A 6,867-nucleotide genomic window follows, 5' to 3' on the forward strand; every position below is an offset into this window, starting at 1 on the left:
AGGGTCCTAAATTTCTAACATTCTAGTTACTGTGTATTGCTACAGAGGAATCTCTCTTAATCCTGCATTTTTGGCCATTTCTTAGATGTCAATCATGTTGTCTTTGAAATAAATAAATATTTATTTATTCAGTAAGTAAATGAAGTTTTCTGACTGCAAGCCGTGAATGAACTAAAGATGGCATTTGTGATTATCCAAAGAAAGTCTCAACCTAGTGAGATGCAATTGCTACATAGGAACTTTTATTAAAAATTGGGTGGCATGCACCTGTAGTCCCAGCTACTCAGGAGGCTGAGGCAGGAGAATCACTTGAACGCGGGAGGCAGAGGTTGCAGTGAGCCGAGATCGTGCCATTGCATTCCAGCCTGGCAACAGAGCAAGACTCCATCTAAAAAAAAAAAGTCTAGGCAGGGCATGGTGGCTCACGCCTATAATCCCAGCACTTTGGGAGGCCAAGGCGGGTGGATCACTTGAGGTCAGGAGTTCAAGACCAGCCTGGCCAACATGGTGAAACCCCATCTCTAGTCTTTACTAAAAATACAAAAATTATCCCAGAGTGGTGGTGTGTATCTGTCATCCCAGCTACTCAGGAGGTTGAGGCAGGGGAATCACTTGAATCTGGGAGGCAGAGGTTGCAGTGAGCCGAGATTGCACCACTGCACTCCAGCCTAGGTGACAGAGCAGGCCTCCATCTATAAAAATAATAATAATAATAACTTTAATCTGGGCTCAGTGGCAGGCACCTATAAGTCCCAGCTACTTGGGAGGCTGAGGCCGAAGGATCACTTGAGCTGAGGACTACAAGGCCAGTGTGGGCAACATACCAAGATCCCGTTTCTAAAAACAAATTTAACTTTTTATTCATATGAACTTTTTTTTTTTTTTTTGAGATGGAGTTTCGCTCTTGTTACCCAGGCTGGAGTGCAATGGCACGATCACCACAACCTCTGCCTCCTGGGTTCAGGCAATTCTCCTGCCTCAGCCTCTTGAGTAGCTGGGACTACAGGCATGTGCCACCATGCCCAGCTAATGTTTTGTATTTTTAGTAGAGACGGGGTTTCTCCATGTTGACCAGGATGGTCTCGATCTCTTGACCTCGTGATCCACTCGCCTCGACCTCCCAAAGTGCTGGGATTACAGGCATGAGCCACCGCTCCCAGCCATATGGACTTTTAAGGACAAGCTTGTGATATAAGTAGTGCTATCACATGAGAGCAGAAAGTTCTGTCTTGACAACAGAGTCAGCAGTGCAGAGGTATTAGGTGCTCCACATGTCTGTAGATCAGTTTGGACTTGGTAACCCCTGCTTTGGTTGGGAGAGTTACACCCACTTACATATTCAATGATATAAGTAGGCAGATACTCCCAAGAGAAACAATCTTATTAGAACTTCACGAGAATAAAGTCCTGGAACTGTCACTTACACATACCATTTTGTTTTACCTAACAAAAATAGCAGGCACTATCCGTCAGCTACCTTCCAGCCATTCCCAGACCTTTTTCAAGCCTGCTTTCTAAGTTAGAGAAGGGAAAATCAGATATTAAACTCCAAGACTCTTTCACATCTGTTCAATAAGCTATAGAGAGGAATCCTGCTGGGGAACTTCTAGGAAAGAGTTTGCTTCCTAATAAAAGAGGCTAATCAGAAGAGTACCCTGATACCACCGTTTCTCATTTTGAACCCCATTTGTAAGAACATGGTACTTAGAGGCAGGGAGGCCATCTTGCAACCATGAAAATAACCATGCAACCCTGAGGCTGAAGATAAAAACCTATCATGGGAATAGCAGCATACAGAGAGGAAAGGTCTAGATGACCTTGCTGAGCAACTGCACTCTAACTGGGAAATGCCTACCTCAAACTTTTTTTTTCACCCAACAAGAAACCATAACTTTATTAATAATGCAAACAGTACAAATTTCAAACCAAGCTGCAGTGACTCTTTTGTTTAAAACACATAACAAAGGTCCTCATTTTCAGCTTACATTAATTTCATGATAGCATTGACAATATCAGCAATATTGCTCTTCAGTACTTGGACTGCCTTTGCTCACACATTTGCTTGTGACAAGACCAATCTTATATCCTTAAGTTTCACACCTGTTTCCTCAACTGCTTCCTCTTCCCTCTCCTCTCGTACAGTGGAGTCTGTTTTCTTGAATGTTTTAAACAACTTCACCTTAAACTTTGAACTTCTCAGTAGCTCCTAGCTATGCTTGTTGAGATAAATCTTTGATCTTAGTTTCCCCCCAAACTGTGTAGGTGTTTGAAGCTAGGCTCTTGTAAACACCTGGTTTTGTGTTGAAGAGGATATTCTTAGATTTCGGGATGGTGACTCTAGTAACCCTCAGAGCCTTTCACAGACCCAGTTTGGACATAGCCATAGCTTCTGTGCCTTCTTTTCGTTTCTTTCTCATTTTTTGGAGACAGAGTCTTGCTCTGTCACCCAGGCTGGAGTGCCGTGGTGCCGTCTCAGCTCACTGCAACCTCTGCCTCCCAGGTTCAAGTGATTTTCCTGCCTCAGCCTCCTGAGTAGCTGGGGTTACAGGCACATGCCACCACACTTGACTAATTTTTGTATTTTTAGTAGAGACTAGAGATGGGGTTTGACCATGTTGGCCAGGCTGGTCTCAAACTCCTGCCCTCAAGTGATCCGCCTGCCTCGGACTCCCAAAGTGCCAGGATTACAGGAATGAGCCACCATGCCTGGCCATGAAAGGGATCATGGCTGGGTGTGGTAGCTCATGTCTGTAATCCCGGCACTTTGTGAGGCCGAGGCAAGAGGATCACGTGAAGTCAGGAGTTCAAGACCAGCCTTATCACTCCAACTGTGTTTTGCTTTCTTGACTGGTTCTTCGTCAAATGTGCTGCTGCTGCCACCTGGGCTTGTTGTGTGGTTCCTGTGTGGAATTTTGTTCCTCGAGTTCTGGTACTGATTCTTCACTGTCAGATTCAGTGCCAGATCTGTGCAGGGAATATAATGATGGCAGCAGAAAGAGCCCACACTTCTTATTTCAGGAGAAAATTATAAGTCTATTCCTTAAGCCAGTGCTTCTCCACCTTGTCTGGTAATGACATACATAGAAAATGATACTATTTGGGCCTAAGAGGTGGCTTACTCCTCTAATTCCAGTACTTTGGAAGGCTGAGGTGGGAGGATTACTTGAGGCTAGGAGTTCAAGACCAGCCTGGGCAACATAGCAAGACTGCCATCTGTACAAAGAAAATGAAAAACTGGCTGAGGCAGGCGGATCGCTTGAACCCAGGAGTTTGAGGCCACAGTGAGCTATAATTGCACAACTGCACTCCAGCCTGAGCAGCAGAGCAAGACCCCATCTCTTACAAAAAAAGAAAAAAGAAAGATATTACTTGTATGATACACTGGTGTGCAAATGGACAGGCTACTTATAGCCAGAGGTGACTCACCCAAAGACTTTGGTCACCTCAGGTCTTGCCCAGCTGCTCAAAGGCTAAGAGGATCAAAAACTTGGCCATACCTGTAAGCCATTTATGGTACACAGTGGTGGTGGCAAACCAGTTGAGAAGTTCAGCAAAGCCCATATGGGTGGGGTGTTCTGAACTTTGCAGCAACTGACACAGTGTATATCCTTTATGAGTAGAGGGAAGAAAGGATAAATGAAGCTTGGTCATATACCTGGTGATGAAATTCAGAAGGCATATCATATTCAGAGGATTCTGGTAAAGAGGTCTCTGGATATTACAGGAGACAAATGAGACTCTTCAAGAAAGGGACCATGGCTGGGTGTGGTGGCTCATGCCTGTAATCCCGGCACTTTGTGAGGTCGAGGCAAGAGGATCACATGAAGTCAGGAGTTCAAGACCAGCCTTATCAACAAAGCAAGACTCTATCTCTACCAAAAATAAAAAATAAAATTAGCTAGACACAGTGGCATGTGCCTATAGTCCCAGCTACTCAGGAGGCTGAGGCAGGAGGATCACTTGAGCCCAGGAGTTTGAGACTGCAGTAAGCTATGATGGCACAACTGCACTCTAGCCTGGGTGACAGAGAGTGAAATCCTGTCTCAAAAAAAGTTGGAGGGGGGAACTTGCTTTTATTTCTCTTGGCACTTCTCCCTTTATTCTTCTTTCTCTGCATGAAAACCAGCTTTCTGTGCTTTTCCCAAAAGAGGCAGGAGACAGATGCCCCGTCCTCCTAGTCCCAGTGATAGTGAGCCCATCCTCTGTAATCAGGCTACCTGAATTTAAATCCTAGCTCTATAACTAACTAGCTATGTGACCTGCAGCAAGTTACTTAACCTCTCTGTGCCTCAATGTATTCACCTTTAAACTGGAGATAATGTAATATACCTCTCTAGGGTTGCGGGAAGGAATTAAATCCCTTAAACTATATAAAATAATTTAGGACAGTATTAGTCCATTTTCACGCTGCTAATAAAAACATATCCGAGACCAACATCAAGGATGGCACCACCCACCAGACCTCTTTGGAGTTCTTCATGTACCTGAACGAAGTCGTGGGCAAGCACGGCGTGGGCCGCATTGACATCGTGGAGAACTGCTTCATAGGAATGAGGTACCAAGGTATCTAGGGGACCCCAGCAGGCACCATCCTTTACCACGCTCATTGAGACATTGAGGACTTCACTGTGGACTGGGAAGTGTGCAAAATCAAACAAGGCCTGGGCTTGAAATTTACTGAGCTGGTCTATACCGGTTTCTGGCACAGCCCTGAGTGTGAATTTGTCCACCACTGCATTGCCAAGTCCCCGGAGGGAGTGGAAGGGAAAGTGCAGGTGTCCATCTTAAAGGGCCAGGTGTACATCCTCGGCCGGAGTCCCCACTGTCTCTCTACAACGAAGAGCTGGTAGGCATGAACGTTCAGGGTGTCTGTGAGCCAATTGATGCCACCGGCTTCATCAACATCAATTCCCTCAGGCTGAAGGAATAGCATTGCCTCCAGAGCAAGGTCACTGCCAAATAGACCCCTGAACAGTGAGGAGCTGGGGCCTCCTCAATTTGCAGGTCCCCCAAGTACAGGCGCTAACTGTTGTGATAATTTGTGATTGTGACTTGTTCCCCCCGGCTGGCAGTGTAGTGGGGCTGCCAGTCCCCAGTTTGGTTCCCTGGTCCCCCTGAAGCCTGCAAATGTTGTCATCGAAGGGAAGGGTTGGGGGAAGCTGCAGTGGGAAGCTATAAAATGACAATTAAAAGATTAAAAAAAATACCCAAGACTGGGCAATTTACAAAAGAAAGAGACGTAATTGGGTTTACAGTTTCACATTGCTGGGAAGCCCCACAATCATGGCAGAAGGCGAGAAGGAGCAAGTCCTGTCTTACATGGATGGCAGCAGGCAAAGAGAGAATGAGGAAGATGCAACAGTGGAAACCCCTAATAAAACCATCAGATCTCATGAGACTTATTCACTACCATGAGAAGGGTATGGGGGAAACCCCCCATGATTTAATTATCTCCCACTGGGTCCCTCCTACAACACATGGGAATTATGGGAGCCACAATTCAAAATGAGATTTGGGTGGGGACACAGAGCCAAACCACATCAGACAGTAAGCACTATGTAAGTGTTACCTATTATTATCTTTAATTCCCAGGAAAGAGAATCTGATTGGCTGAGTTTGAGCCAGTGGTTCACTCCTGTCCTAATCCCCTAATCATGCATTACATATTACTATTACTAGTCCTCTAAGGCATTTATCTCAATTGTAATTGAAGATTTGATTGAAGACTGTATTCACCACTAGACTGTGGTGCATCTTCTTTCATCCACCATTCTATCCTCAGTGCCTAGAACAGTAGCTATAATCTGGATGAAATACAATTCTAGTGTATACTGCTTACATTGTATTTTATGTGCAGCATATATACATATAAAATATAAATATAAACATAAATAGCTTGATGGTGGTTAAGTCCCAATAAATATGTGCTGATGACTAAATTAATGGTCCCCTTCAGTATGGCTGGAAGTGCAGCTGTGTGGCTGCAGAGGTCTACCCTCAGGGATGGAGAGGTAGTTCCTAATAAAGGGGGATAAGCTGAGCAGAAACCTCCAAATGTATCTGCCATTGCCAGGCACAGGGAATACAAAGTCAAATTGATGTTGGGCAGACCACTGTTGGCAGCATAGCCAGTTCCTCCCTCTCACCCCTTTCATCCTTAGTTTGGTAGCTTTATTTATTTATTTATTCTTTTTGTTGTTTGTATTTTGAAACAGAGTCTTGCTCCGTCACCCAGGCTGGAGTGCAATGGTACAATCTCAGCTCACTGCAACCTCCGCCTCCTGGGTTCAAATAATTTTCCTGCCTCAGGCTCTCGAGTAGCTGGGATTACAGGTGCCTGCCACCACACCCAGCTAATTTTTGTATTTTTAGTAGAGACAGGGTTTCACCAGTTTGGCTAGGCTGGTCTCAAATTCCTGACCTCAGGCGATCCACCCACCTCAGCCTCCCAAAGTGCTAGGATTACAGGTGTGAGCCACTGCATCTGGCCTAGTTTGGTAACTTTAAATGTTGGGTATCAACATACTCAGGGAAGGAACCCCAGACCCAGAAGTTGAATCATGGTTAGTTTATGGTAAGTATGGTAACGACTCCCCTATCTGTGAACCAGTGGTAACCAAAGACATGTAAAAGGAAATATGTCTCAGGGCATCTGATGAGAAGTTGTTCTCCAGTTGAAATAAATATGGTGAGAAAGCCTGAAACCTTTCTTGCCAGGATGTCATCAAAGACAAAAGCCAAAACTGAGGGTGGTACAGTAGAATGACAGAAAAAGCCCAAGGCCACATATTTTAATCATATAAATTATTACTTTTTTTGAGACAAGGTCTCACTCTGCCACCAAGATTGGAGTACAGTGGCACAGTC

At 44.9% G+C, this 6,867-nt stretch overlaps 2 pseudogenes; one reads left to right on the forward strand and one right to left on the reverse strand.

Annotated features, from left to right (window-relative positions):
• Nucleotides 1-1,981: 1,981 nt before the first annotated feature.
• On the reverse strand, nucleotides 1,982-3,508 carry LOC100410673 (nascent polypeptide-associated complex subunit alpha-like; annotated as a pseudogene).
• Nucleotides 3,509-3,636: 128 nt separating this feature from the next.
• On the forward strand, nucleotides 3,637-4,963 carry LOC100411039 (argininosuccinate synthase pseudogene; annotated as a pseudogene).
• Nucleotides 4,964-6,867: the final 1,904 nt, after the last annotated feature.

Source organism: Callithrix jacchus, chromosome 4 (genome assembly GCF_049354715.1).
Source record: "Callithrix jacchus isolate 240 chromosome 4, calJac240_pri, whole genome shotgun sequence".
In the NCBI taxonomy this organism is placed as follows: Eukaryota; Metazoa; Chordata; class Mammalia; order Primates; family Cebidae; genus Callithrix; species Callithrix jacchus.